Source organism: Panthera tigris, chromosome X (genome assembly GCF_018350195.1).
Source record: "Panthera tigris isolate Pti1 chromosome X, P.tigris_Pti1_mat1.1, whole genome shotgun sequence".
NCBI classification, from domain to species: Eukaryota; Metazoa; Chordata; class Mammalia; order Carnivora; family Felidae; genus Panthera; species Panthera tigris.
This window is the reverse complement of record NC_056677.1, coordinates 99,907,238-99,922,770: the sequence shown is the minus strand read 5'-3', so window position 1 is coordinate 99,922,770 and position 15,533 is coordinate 99,907,238.

Here is a 15,533-nt window from a genome sequence, read left to right as displayed (position 1 = left end):
CTCAGAGCTCGCTTAGGATCCTCTATTTCCTCTCTCTCTCTGCCCCTCCCCTGCTCACACGCACACTCTCGCGCATGCTCCTCTCAAAAATGAATAAAAACATTTACAAATATTAAAAAAAATGGTCTCTTGGAGAGCAGAAGTTTTTAATTTGAATAAAGCCCAACTTACTAATTTTTTTTTCTTTCATGGACCATGCTTTTTAATTGAGATAAATTTTATATAAAATTAACCATTTAAAGGAAAAAAACAGTGATGTTTGGTACATTAAAAATGTTGCAAAACCATTACCTCTATCTAGCTCTAAGATATTTCATCACTTCTAAAAAGAAAATCTATAGCCATTAAGCAGATTCCCTCCTCCCCTCAGGCACTGGCAATGAATAATCTGCTTTCTGTCTCCAAAGATTTGTATAATTTGGATATTCTATGTACATGGAATTATACAATGTATTATCTTTTGTCTTTTTTAATTAGCATAATGTTTCCAAGGTTCATCAGTGTTATAGGATATACTTGTACCCCATTCCTTTTTATAGCTGAATAATAATCCATTTGTATGAGTATACCACACTGTGTTTATCCATTCACCAGTTGAAGGACATATGTGTTGTTTCCACCTTTTGGCTATTGTGAATGTTGCTGTCATGAATATGCATATACATGTGTTTGTTTGAATACCTGTTTTCAAATCTTTTGGGTGTATATCTAGAAGTGGAATTGCTGGGTCTTATGGTAATTCTATGTCTAACTTTTTGAGGAAACACCAACCAAACTGTTTTCCTCAGCTGCTGCACCATTTTACCTTTCCACTAGCAATATACAGGGGCTCCAATTTCTCCATTTCCTCAACATCATTGGTTATCTCCCTTTTTAAAAAAATTATAGCCAAGTATGTCGGTATAAAGAGGCACCTCACTGTGGTTTTATTTGCATTTTCCAAATGACCAATGATGTTGAACATTATTTCATGTGCTTGTTGGCCATTTGTATGTCTTTAGAGAATGTCTATTCAAGTCTTTTACTAATCTTCAAATTGGGTTGTTTGACTTTCTTTGTTGTTTTAAGAGTTCTTTATATGTTCTAGAACTAGAATCTTTTTTTTTTTTGTTTTTTTTTTAAATTTTTTTTTCAACGTTTTTTATTTATTTTTGGGACAGAGAGAGACAGAGCATGAACGGGGGAGGGGCAGAGAGAGGGAGACACAGAATCGGAAACAGGCTCCAGGCTCCGAGCCATCAGCCCAGAGCCTGACGCGGGGCTCGAACTCACGGACCGCGAGAACGTGACCTGGCTGAAGTCGGACGCTTAACCGACTGCGCCACCCAGGCGCCCCTAGAACTAGAATCTTAACAGATATTTGATTTGCAAGTATTTTCTCCCATTCTGTAAATTGTCTTTTCACATTCTTAATAGTGTTCTTCCATGCACAAAAGTTTAATTTCAGAGAAGTCTGTCTATTTCTTCCTTTGTTGTATGAGATTTTAGTTTCCCATTTAAGAATCCATTGCCAAGTAAAAGTTCATGAAAATTTACTTATATGGTTTGTTTTTTTCTCTAAGAGTTGAACTCTGGATGTAAGGTTTCATGTCTGACATTAATTTTGGAAAATTCTTAGCTATTATTACTTCAAATGTTTCTTCTGATCCATTCTTTCTTCCTTCTTTGTCCTTTTTTCCCCAAATTACTCATATATTGAACATTTTGAAGTTCTTCCACCATAACTGAATATTCTATCACTGTTTTTCATTCTGTCTTCTCTTTCAGTTTGGGAAGTTTCTATTGAGAAATTTTTAGGCTTACTAAATATTTTCTCAGTTGTCTATTCTACCCATGAGCTTAACAAAGAGTATTCCTTTTTCATAATTTCTAACTGTTTCCATATCTCTTCTTACATTACTCCTTTGATCTTGCATATTGTTTCCATTAGAGTCCCTATCATGTTAACTATAATTATTTAAAATTACCTGATAATTTAAAAAAATCATTTCATGTATGAGTCTGGTACTTAGGCTTGTTTTTGTCTCTTCAGACTGTGTTTTTTTCTTTGCATTTCCCATGTGTTCTACTGTTGAAAGCCAGATATGATGCACTGGGTAATTAGAACTGAGATAAAAGAACCTTAGTGTGAAGTTCTATATTAATCTACCTATGAGTTGGGCTATATTTAATGTTTTCTATAGCTTTAAGTTCCAGAGGGCTCAAATTCCTCAAGAGTCCTTATTTTTCTCTCTTTTCTAGTCTTTGGGTGTCCATAAGAACCCCTTCTTAAATAGAGTCTGTCTTTTACTCTTTTCACTATAACCCACTGTTATTCTGAAGCCCTGTTAATATGGTGGCAAGGTGTGAGGGTGGGGAATCATTCTTATTATCAAATCTCTTAGTGGGCCTGCGTCCTCAGAAGGTGGCATTTTGAAGTGTTTCTTAGCCATTATTCTCTGGCCTTATGTGAAACAAGAAGGCTCCAGGGGGCCTGAGTTGGCTAGCTGCCCTTTCCATGGATCAGATAAAAATCTTTGTAAAGATTTATTTCCCTTGGAGAGTTGGCCTTTGTTATGGAGAACAAAATCAGTGTATTTCAAAATGGTTACTTTTTTCCTCCACATGCCTGAAATGAGATGGTATTTGTCTTGGGCTTCTACCATGAGAACCCAGTAGAATTCCTGAAGATAAAACCCCTAAAAAATGCAGGGACATCCTTAAGACTGGACCTCAAGAAATTTCTCACTCTCAAGCAAGATCATGGCCGTTGGCTATTTCTCAAAATTACCCCTTTAGTTTTCCTACCGGATTATGATTGCGGTGGCTTCTTCTTCTCCAGATAGGCTGATCTCTGTATTTGTCTACTTCTACAGATTTGAGAGTGGCAGTTTACCCTGTTACTTCAATTCTCTGATGGGTCCAAGAAAAGTAGTTTATTTTCGGTTTGTTCAGCTTTTCTCTTGCTGTAAGGATTGAAATGATGACTTCTAAGTTCTTTATGTGTCTAAGCTAAGACTGACCATGACTTTTTAACTGCAAAGCATCACCTTTTGATCTGGAAATTGAAGTCTAAGTTTTTCTTCTATCACATACATGAATGTTTTTATATTTTATCTTAGGAATATAACATGAATTTTGAACATTTCAAATTGCTTTGATCTTATTTTACTCACAAATATGCTTGATTTTCTCAGGTCCTTTAATTGTACCAATGCTTCTTTTTGTAGCAGAATATATTCTAATTATTGATGTGTCTAAGATAGCTTTTATTTTTGATGGTTAATTTTTTCTTCATGTTTCCCATAAGAAATGAGTAATTACTTAACGTTCATGTATTTGTTTCTTTATATCACTACTGACCTCATATCTAGATTGATAGATAGAGATGATAGATGGTAGATAGATAGATATAATTTTATTCATTAGTCTCAATGTTCTATTTAATGACTTAAAATTTTTTTGTCAGGTATATTTTTCAAATACTCTTGTTTACTATGCTCCTTCCCTTAACACCTCCCATTTCCTGCTCTGCTATTTGTTCAAGATAAAAATGGGGAAGAGTAATTAAAATTAAAATGAAATGAGGATGAACAAGAGGAGCAAACCCAGTCAGCCACAAATTCAATTGGAGTATGTTGTCTCAAAACAATATATTTTCATAGCGTCTGTAGGTAAATATCTTCTACTTGATTTTGTCATTTCCCTCTTTGGAATAAATAAGTTATTCCTGTAGCAGGGAAACACAACTCACAGTAAAGCTGCAGATATCACAGATTCTCCACAACACTTATCATAGACAAGAGCTTAAAGGAAATATATATGGTGTGTCTGTACAAATACTTGAGTCCTTCAGTCATTTTTATCCCACCACCATTCTGTGTAGACCTGAATTTTTATGGGGATAGACTCCATTTTCCTTGAATGACATCCATTGCCATAGTCCTTGCCTAAGAAAGTAAAGAATCATTAATTACTTGTTTTAGGATCCATAACCTACTTTAGAGAAAACATTACTTTTGTGACACCTACAGAAATATATATGTATTGAATATTAGCTTCTCAGTTTGGTCCAGATTTTACTGTTACATTTCTTTCATATCTCTAGTTTCAGGTTTTAGCTGTTACATAATTTTATTACAGAGTTTTCTCTTCTACCTTCCATTATTTACTGGTTTTGGTGTGTTTTAGTGAGGATAAAAGAATGTGTATGTGTATGATATAATTTACATAAAATGTACAAATATAATGAGTGCACAGTTCATTGAGTTTTAATAAATTCATACACACATGTAAACACTACCACAATCAAGACAGATAATTTCCATCATCTCTAAAAGCTTTCATTGTGTCCTTCCCAGTTAGTTCTTATTCTCAGCTCCTGTCCCAGGCAAACTGATCTTCCTGTCACTACAGATTATTCTACTTATAGTTTTATATAAGTAGAACCATACAGTTTGCATTCTTTTGTATCTGGTTTCTTTCATTTGTATACTCTGTTTGAGATTTAGTTGTATTACATTTATCAACAGTATGTTTCTTTTTTTCTGAGTAGCATTCCATTTTTTTAATACTTATTTATCTTTGAGAAAGAGAGAGAGTGTGAGCACAAGCAGGGGAGGGGCTGAGAAAGAGAGGGAGGGAGGGGCTAAGAAAGAGAGGGAGACAAAATCTGAAAGAGGCTCCAGGCTCTGAGCTGTCAGTTCAGAGCCAGACACGGGGCTGGAACCCACCAATCATGAGATCATGATATGAGCTGAAGTTGTCGCTTAACTGACTGAGCCACCTAGGAGACCAAGTAGTATTCCATTTTAAAGATTTATCGCAATCTGTTTATCAAAGCTGTTGATGATCATTTATTTTGTTTCCAGTTTTTGACTATTAGGAATAAATCTGCTATGAACATCTGTAGATAAGTCAGTCCGGACACACACTTTCATTTCTCTTAAGTAAGTACCTAAAAGTAGAATTCTGGGTCATATAGTAAGTATATGCCTAACTCTAAAAAAACTGCCAAATTATTTTCAAAGATTGCTGTACCTTTTTACATTTCTACCAGTAATGCATGAGAGTTCCAGCTGTTCCACATCCTTGCCAACACTTGGTATTTCGAGTCTTCTAAATGTTAGCTGTTAGACTAGAAGTGCACTGGTATCATATTGTGGCATTGATTTGGATTTCCTTCATTATGAATGATGGTGAGGTTCTTTTAATGCGCTTACTTATCATTTATAGGACTACTTTGTGAAGTATCTGTTCAAATTGTTTGCCAGTTTTTAACTGGGCTGTTTATCTCCGTATTGACTTATAAAAGTTCTTCATACACTCTTGATCTGAGTCTTCTGCCAAATATTTCTGAATTCCTGGAGTAACCCTTTTTCTGAAGTATATTTTGACACACTATTGTTTACTATGCTTTTTTTCATACATCATTTAGTTTATTTCCTGCCCTGATCTTTCTTCATGATAAAAATGAGGGAGAGCAAGAACAGTAAACAAGGCTAGCAGAACTTCAATTTGAGTATATTGTCATAGATTTTCATACGTTGTCCTATAGTCAATTGTGTATCCATCTCCTTCACTAAATTATGTTTTATGAGAGTAAGGGCATGTGCTTATATCATATATATATCATACTTACTCTTATATATAGACAGAATATATCATACTTATATATATAGAATATATCATACTTACTCTGATAGATAGATAGATAGATAGATAGATAGATAGATAGATAGAATATATATATAATCTATCTATCTGCAGGTAGACACCCTGGCATCCATTTCTTGCCAGTCGGTAGAATAAAGTAATTCAGTCAACAGGGGACATTAAACAATTAGGATTTGGACTTCACATCCCACAGCTTAAGATGAGTCCTGCCATAAAAGAAATTCTGCCTAATGAATTTATCATGGATAACTATTATACCTGAAGAAATGCTGGATAACAGAAATTGCCTTGAAAGTTCTATTTTCCTAGGAGATATTTGGATCACCTCTTAGGGGAATCTTCTTAACATAATGTGATTAAAAAGTAATTATTATAAAATTCTGCATATTATTAAAGAAGATATTTAGGAGTGCCTAGGTGACTCAGTTGATTAAGTGTCCGACTCTTGATTTAGGCTCAGGTCATGATCTCATTGTTTGTGAGTTCCATTCCTACATTGGGCTCTGTGCTGACAGTGGGGAGCCTGCTTGGGATTCTTTCTCTCTCTCTCTCTCTGCCCCTCCTCTGCTTGTGCTCTATCTCTCTCTCTAAATAAATAAATTAATTAACTTAAAAAAGAATATATCTAAATATTATATTATATTCAAAGAATAGAGTAGACATTTCAACAAATAATGATGGTGATAATAACTATTACCAACTGAACTGTTTATATTTATTACCATCTTATTAGGAGCAAGTAATTCTAGAACTCAGTTTGATATGTTAAACTCAACGGCAATGCAGACTATATTTATAGCATTTTTAACAACTCACATGTAGTCAGGTTGCTTCTCTGAAATGTCAAAGACAACTTTTTTCAATTAGCTATTAAATTTATATAAACAGAAGAAAGGAATTTGCTTTTGAACCCACATCTTTGCTAAAAATGTTCTGAAAATTGCTCTTCATTCCAATAATAGCAATAATCCATCGCAAATTATGGCCCAATATCACACAAAGCTGCAAAGTTAGAGAACATAACACCATGGGAAGTGGGCTGGGATTTCTGTTTGCAACAAAAATAAATGCTTGAGCACTACAAAAGCAATTGGAACATTTCTTAAAGGCCAGTAAGTATGACCTGGCTATTAATTTCTACAAAATGTCAACTAGCAAAATAACATGATCTCCAGGAGAAATAGGCTGGCAGAATTGAATAGGCTCCTTAGAGGCCATTGTAACTCTATTGTATTACAAGGATAATTATCATCTTGCCTTCCCAATATTGCTCATCTAAACAGTTACAAAGAAAGCCAATAATCTCTTCCACACCAATTTCAAGATGTACCAAGAGGGAAAATATTTAAGTTATCTCAGTGAGGCTTTTCACACTCCTGTGACACTTTACCCATACCCCCTCTCTTCACACCAAATGTTAAATACGATCAAAAGCTAAATTTTAGGGTACTTGGCTGGCTCAGTTGTAAGAGTATACAACTCTTGCTTTCAGGGTTGTGAGTTCGAGTCCCATGTTGGGTGTAGAGATTACTTAAGAATAAAATTTAAAAAATATATTATTTTAGTGTAAAGGAGGCTGGATAAAACCACATAATTACAAGTAGTTATATGGAACTGTGTAGACCAAAGACCAAGCAGAATGATTGGATATTTAGCCCCTTTATTGAGCACATTGACATTGTAATGACACAGGCTCACTGCAAGGGTTTTCTTTGTTTTCTAACACCAGAGTCTAGGATAGGGTATGGAGTCAACAGATTACAGCTAGTGTTAAGAGAAATTTCAAGTTTATGATCACTATCGGTGGGGGTGGGGGGGGGGTGGAAGCTTCTGGTCATTATGCTTGTAAATCCCAAATCCTCATTTTTCCTGATCTCTAGCCCATATATTAGAAAAATTCCATTTAATCATTCAGCAGAAACTTTCTTAATGCTTCATATGTGATAGAAAATGAGCTGGGCACTGGCGATGAAATAATGACATAATCTGTGTACTCAAAAGAATCACAGGCTATTATCTCCCATCTACTTTTTAACTAGAAGACTAGGGTTAAATGTATTATGTTATGGGGACAGTAGGTGGGAGAGTGAGGAGAAAAAGAGCATGTTTTCTAGAGGAGGCAATAGGCATATAATAAGGAGTTTTAAGTAGAAGAAAATGATCATATTTATTCTTTACAAAGGTCACTCCATTGGCAATATGAGGTACTAATTGCTGAGGGTTAGGCTACAGGTAGACATGGGTATTGCAAAGCTTCAATAAAGAGAAAGTATTGGCCCGGTCTAAGGAAGTAACTCTGGGAATGTATATAAAAGGATAGAGAAGAAAAAAACATTCAGGAGGCAGAATTAAAGGATTTAGTAGTTGATTGGATGCATAGAATTGGGGAGTGGCTTCTAAGTTTCTTAAAGGGGGACTTCAGAAATCTTACCCAGCTAGTTTTATATTGCATTTATCCAAGATTATTTTTTGAACAAAGCACACTTGGGGGTCATGGTAAATATCAATGTTAATATGGGGAAAGCAACTGACTTCCTTTAATGACCATTTAAAGAACACCCATTCATAAATAAGTTCAAAGTAAATTGAGATTATTTCCCTTTTGGATATTCTACAATATAATATAACCTCTTCTATTTTGGTGTATTTATTATATTGGCCTCTGCTTATTTGGACTGGTTTTTATTCAGCTATAATTTACTATACTCTAGTTCCTAGGAGGATTCATTCTTCCAATATTTTGATATCTGATGAGTAAGCCTCTCTCCCTCCCCATACACCTCCATATAGAATTAAGAAATTTGAGATCAGAAGGATGTGTTGGTAATTTGTTAGGAAGGGGCCTTTTGCCATCCTGCTTGTTAGCACCCACTTCATTTCACTTGTTTTATTCTTGGAATAATTCCAGCTCTAATGGAGTCATAACGGAGGGCAGCACGAAGAACTATGCATTGCAGTGGGGCAACTGGGTGGCTCAGTCGGTTAAGCATCCGACTCTTGATATCTGCTCAGGTCATGATCTCACAGTTGTGAGATCAAGCCCCACATCAGGCTCTGTGCTGAGGAGAGTCTGCTTGGGATCCTCTCTCTCCCTCTCTCTCTCTCTGCCCTTCCCCTGCTCTCAATCTCTCTCTCTCAAAATAAATACACTTTAAGAAAAAGAAGTATGCCTTGCAAAGGAGACAAGTTATATTTAATATGAGTTACTTCCCTAGTAAAGATGCCATTTAGTGCTATTGATGCAGCTTCAGGAAGATTTTTTAAAAAGTAGGATATTTTATAGCATTAAGTGTACACCAGAGTCTGGCCTCAATATGTGACAAAATACATATACACTCCTCATAGCTCAATGAAAACTAATGGGGCCTCTTTGTATCACTAAAGGACAAGTTATGATTACAAGCTTAAATCAGTGCTTGTTAATTAGTGGCATTTCTAACATAAACAGTGAAAATGTTGAGGATAGGAAACATTGTCCACAGTAGGCTTGGATGAGACTCAGTTCATGACAGAATGATTATAGGAAAACAGAGCAACCCAGCTTCAATCTAGGGAAAAAATGGAATTCCCAGATGTGATAGAATGGTTATTGTGGTTCCTATTGGAATAACAGAAAAAAATTTTTCTACCCCTTCAAAGGTTCATTTCAGTCTGGACATTGTGTCTGAGTTCTAGAGCAGAGTAAGCTCTAGAAATAAAGACATTTCAGGCCTTATAACTACCCCATGCAGTGAGAATTATGTCTATCCTTATTTTACAGATGAGGAAACTACAATGAAAAAAGAGGTTAAATCCGAGGTCTTACACCTAGTAACTATTATAATAAGGATTTAAATGTTGGTTGTCTGACTTCCACGTCAGTGTTCTTAAACACTACACTATGTTGCATGTTAGGGAGCAGTCTTATATTTTACATTTATATTTCATATTCAAGAGTGATTCTCTCGTTTTTTAAATGTGACACAAGGAAAAGGGGAGAGAGGTGATTTTGCTTTAAATTACGTTTCAGTCACCTAACTGCGGCATTGGTACATTCATTCGATATGCAATTGTTGGATACCTATGCTGTGCCAGTTGCATATGGAGATTTGGGAAGATAAATTTTTAGAAAGCGTACCATTTATCAGGTAACATAAGATAGGATTTATCATTTTCTATATTCTGCTATAGTCTTTTCTATCTTTCTGATGTACATAAACTAAAGCACTGAGGAGGATCTGAACATGCGGAGAAGAGACTGCAGGTGTGCTATTCCGGCAAGCACAGCCACACAAAACTTTCTGAAAGCCTGAAACAGTAAAGTTGTATAGGATGCAGTGGAAGTATCAGTAATAGTAAACATTTTGGTTTATATGTCATACGGGATTTATAAATGGGATCATTAAGAGAGGGCTCAAAATCATAGAGAGCGTTGAATTCTAGACTAAGGGATGTACACCATAACCTGGAGCCAATGCACAATAAACAGTTCTGAGAAAATGTGAAATATTGAGATGTTGGTGTTTAGTTGTTTTGTTTTATTATATCATTTGACTCTGTGTATAAGGCAGGAAGTAGGTGGGAAAAATAGGAAAATGATGAGACTATTGCAGGGGTGAAGTGATGTAAACCTGGAGCAGATGGTGGCAAAAACAGAAAGGTAAGGCTAGAGGTGAAACAATGGTAAAGACGTTAAAGCTCTTGTAAGATACTACCTATTCTGAGATAGCCTGTGTATTGGGAAACATGTTGGATACTGCAGTCTGGCAGACCCAGTTCTGTTCACCTACCTAACAATTAGGTAACTTTGTACAAGTTATCTAAACTCTCATATGTCTAAAACTGAGAGGTAGGAAACTCTCAATTCATGTTATTTTCCTTCTCTCTCCCCTCTGTCTTTTCATTCCAAAGATAACAACATGAGACAGTTGAGTATTAGTATTATAATCTATGTTTATAATGTAAGTGTGATAGAAATTTAGAGATAAGAGAGTTCCGAGGGATAGGGTAATCATTCAATGAAGCAATATTCTATGCTGGGGTATAAACAGTATTGGACCAGGGGAGGGACAAGGGAATGGGAGATTAGTGCTAGAGGTTTCAAACATTTTATTTCGTATTTTGGTAGGTACAATGAATACAGCAGGTCTTAGCAAAATATCATACGAGGCTATAAGACGGGTCAACATTGACAAGAAATTTTCCAACTAGAATAACTGGATTTTCATTTGTTCTCCTTGTGGAACCAAGAAAACTAAAAACAAAAGTCACCAGTTGGAAGGAAAATTGATGAATTTATTTTTGTATACATTAAAAATGAGGTATTTGAAAGTCCAAAGCAACTTGGTAACAGGTTATAAGTTTTTGGTAGGCTTTTTACTAAGTTCTCATCAAGATCGTCAAAACAATTCAAAAAGACAAAAACTGATAACCAATACCTTTTACAAGCTAGATGTGGACCATATGGAGCCAAATAGTGGACTGGGAAGCTCTAAGCTCTCTTCTCAACAACACTAAAGCAAACAAACAAACACAACTGTCTGGATCTTTTTGGAAAACAAAGGTTTATTGTGTATATCTGTATTAAACTATATGAAGGATACCTGAAAGGCTGATGTGTTGTGCTTGACTTTGAACCTACCTCAGAAGTCAGGCAGGAAAAGCAGTGGGCACTGTCAATAAAAGCTGCCGAGGACTTTGGCTCAGGTCATAATCTCACCTTTCCATGAGTTCTGCCCCATATCAGGCTCTCTGCCATCAGCGTGGACCCTGCTTTGGATCCTCTGTCTCCCTCTCTTTGCCCTTCCCCTGCTCATGCGTGCGCATTCTCTCTCTCTCTCTCAAAAATAAATAAACATTAAAAAAAAGCTGTTAGGTGAGTTATAGACCACTCCGCCCTGCCCCGTGATGTTTGGGACAAGAGATTATTCGTGAATACATGATACAGATCGTTTAAGGCATGAGGAAGATGCTGGAGTGAGACTCTGGGAAATTAGATCAAAAGCAACAGTGTATAGGAGGAAATTTAGAAAGTCACGTACATCTCCGACAATATACTTGCTCAGAAAAGACCTGAGAAAGCCTTCAGCTTTCACCTTGGGCAGATCCCCAGATGAGCAAGCCTAGGCAAGTGCTGAAAGAGTGTATCAGCACAGAGCCAATCTGAAAAGACTGGGAGAGGTTATTTTTCTTCTTTTTGTTTGTTGGCTTCTTTCTTCCTTTTTTTTCTTTCTATCTTTTTTTTTTCAATTTTGGTGTGTTGTTTGTTTTATCTCCTGCTATTCAAGGAAATCTCTGTCAAAAGATTAGCTGAACATGAGGTAAAGGAAGAGAGACTTTGAGGATCAAATACAACAAGGAATAGTTTTTCAAAATAATTTGGAAAACCATAAAGCAAATGGACTACTAATGTTTTCAATAGTCAAAAGCAATAAAGGGGGGCACGTGAGTGGCTCAGTTGGTTGAGTGTCCGACACTTGATTCAGGCTCAGGTCATGGTCTCATTGTTGTGGGATCGAGTCCTTCATCAGGCTCTGTGCTGACAGGGTGGAGCCTGCTTGGGATTCTCTCTCTCCCTCTCTCTCAAAATAAATTAAAAAAACTAATAAATACATAAAAAGAAAGAATGGAAGAAAGCAAGCAAGAAAGAAGAAAAAGAAAACAGCAAACCCTGGGGAAGGGAGAGAATCTGATTTTCAGAGTTATCCATTAAAATAGCCAAATTCTAATTTTCAACAAAAATCTTAAGATATACACAGAAAAAAAGTGACTATGGCTCAGTGAAAGGAACAAATTAAATTGACAGAAACCATCTCATTTCAATGAATCCTCAATATATATTTGTTGAAACAATAAACTACCAAAGAATGAATAAAGTAAGAAATTAAAATCCATGATGAAGAACTAGCTATGATAAACATTATGGCATAAACAAGACAAATAGAAATTCGAAAAACAGAATAAAACAGATGGTTTTTATTGGAAAGTGTATTTTATCAAAAACTGTTGACTGAAGAAGGTTTCCAAATCTTCCCAATTGTATCTATACTAACTGGTCTTTTATGATTTTCTAAGGGCTAATATGTCCATCTCCCCACGTTTTAAAGTGCCAATGAATTTCATAAGCACATTCTGTCAAACTTGTCAAGGAGCAGAAAATCCCAATATAATTAATAAGAGAGCAGAGAAAAATAGGGAAAGTAGCTAAATGATATCTTTATTTTTATCCATATCTGTAAAAAAACAGAATGGAGAGTCTAATTTGCACATAGAAGAAATCATGTATAAAATAAAAATATAATTCAAAAACTGTAGTAAAATAATAATTCACCAAAACCAAGTGACTTTGTTTGCATTATAGAAATGTAAAAATAGTTCAGTATTATAAAACATATTAATATAATTCACCATCTTAAGCATAAAGCAGGAAAGAGCACACTTATTTCAATAAATTCAAAAAAGCCATTCAATAATAGCTAAACTTCATGAGTAGAATGAAAGAAATAAAGGAAGGAAGCAGATGAGCAAGCAGATAAAAGGAAGAATATCTTTAGTAAACAGTAAAGTAGTAATAGGCATTTTTAATTGTGTGTGTATATGTATATATACACACACATATTATATATACACATATAAGTAACACATGGTTATATGCATATGTATATAATATCATGCTTAATGGTAGAGAACTACAATTGCTTTGTATTAAAGACCAGAATTAGGCAGGAGGACTAAGCACCATTATTATCACTTAAATGTTTCCTGGAACTTTGGCTAATATAATTATTCAAGAAAAGAAAAAGCGACAGGGGTGCCTGGGTGGCTCAATCAGTTAAGCATCCAACACTTGATTTGGCTCAGGTCATGATCTCACAGTTCCTGAGATCAAGCCCCACATCGGGGATGTGGAGCTTGGGTTTCTCTCTTTCCCTCTCCGTCACTCACCTGCTCTCTCGCTCAAAAATAAATAAATAAACATAAAAAAAAAGAAAAAGTGACATAAATATAATAAAAGGGTAGATCATATAGGACAGTCAATAATTTTGTAATTGTGTTCTTGGACTACCCAAGTGTTAGGGACTGAATTGTGGCCCCTCAAAATTCATGTTTAAGCCCTAACCCCCAATGGTGCTGTATTAGGAGATATGACCCTTAAAGAAGTAATTAATTTTAAATGAGGTCATAAGGGTGGGGCCTTAACCCAATCTGACTGGTGTCTTTATAATAAAAGAAAAAGAAACCAAAGTTAGGATGTGTAAATTTATGTATTGTACCAAATTATCAAACTTTTACAAGATTTGGCCTGTTATCTCATCAAAAATTCTTTCTGCCCCTTGCTCTCTCTCCTCCTCTCATTGGACTCACATAATTTGAATACTGGTAGGTTTGATAACATCTCACAGGTCTCATAGAAGGGTATACTTCTTACAATTCATGAACCTACACTGAAAAATGATAATCACCCGAAGTCCATAGTTTACCTTCAGGTTCACTCTTGAGACTGTACTTTCTATAGGTTTAGACAAATATATAATGAACTTTCTACAGGTTTAGACAAATATATAATGACATATATCCACCATTATAGTATCATCCAGAGTAGTTTCACTGTCCTAGGAATTCCGTGTGCTCCACCTATTCATCCTGCAGAACACCCTAAGCCATGCGACAAAGGATCTTTTTATTGCCTCCATAGTTGTGCCTTTTCTATGTAGTTGGAATCATACAGTATGTAGAATTTTCAGATTTGTTTCTTGCACTTAGTAGTATGCGGTGAAACTTCCTCCATAACTTTTCATGACTTAATAGTTCCTTTCCTTTTAGTGATGGATAATATTCCAGTGTTTAAATATATAACTATGAATTCACTTACTGAAGAATATTTTGGTTGCTTCCATGTTTGGGCAATTATCAAGGAAGCTGCTATAAACATTCATGTGCAGGTTTCCATGTGGACATATGTTTTCAACACCTGTGGGTAAATACCAATGAATATGACTATTGGATTGTACGGTAAAAGTATGTTTAGTTTGTAAGAGACCGCCGAACAGTCTTCTAAAAGCGACTGTGCCATTTTGCATTCCCACTAGCAATGAATGAGAGTTTTCCTTGCTCTAGATCCTTGCCAGCATTTGGCAGTGCCAGTATTCTGGATCTGGGCCATTCTAATAGGTGTGTGTTTGTTCTTTTAATTTGTATTTCCCTGAAGACCTATGATGCGGAGCATCTCTTCATATGTTTATTTGCCATCTGGGTATCCTCTTTGGTGAAGTGTCTGATAAGATCTTTGGCCCGTTTTTAAAGTGAGTTATTTGAGATTTTTGTCGTTGTTGTTGAGTTTTCAGAGTTCTCCATATATTTTGAGTAACAGTCCTTTATCAGATATGTCTTCTGCAAATATTTTCTTCCACTATGTGGCTTGTTTTCTTATTCTTTTGACACTGTGTTTCACAGAGCAGACTTTGTACATTTTAATAAAGTCCAGCCTATCAATCATCTCTTTCATAGATCAAGCTTTTTGTGTTGTACCTAAAAAGTCATCACCATGCCCAAGGCCATCTAGGTTTTCTCCTAGGGTTTTGTCCAGGAATTTTATAGTTTTTGTTCTACATTTAGGTGTAGGATCCATTTTGATTTAGTCTTTGTAAAGGGTGTAAGGTCTGTGTACAGATTCCTTTTTTGCATGTGGGTGTCCAGTTGTTCCAGCACCTTTGGTTGAAAAGGATATCTTCATTTATTGTACTGCCTTTGTTCCTTTATCAAAGATCAATTGAGTATGTAATGAGTCTATCTGTAGGCTGTCTATTCTGTTCTACTGATCTACTTGTCTATTATTTCACCAATACCACATTGTCTGGTTACTATAGATTCATAGCAAGTGTTGAGGTCAGGTAGTCAGT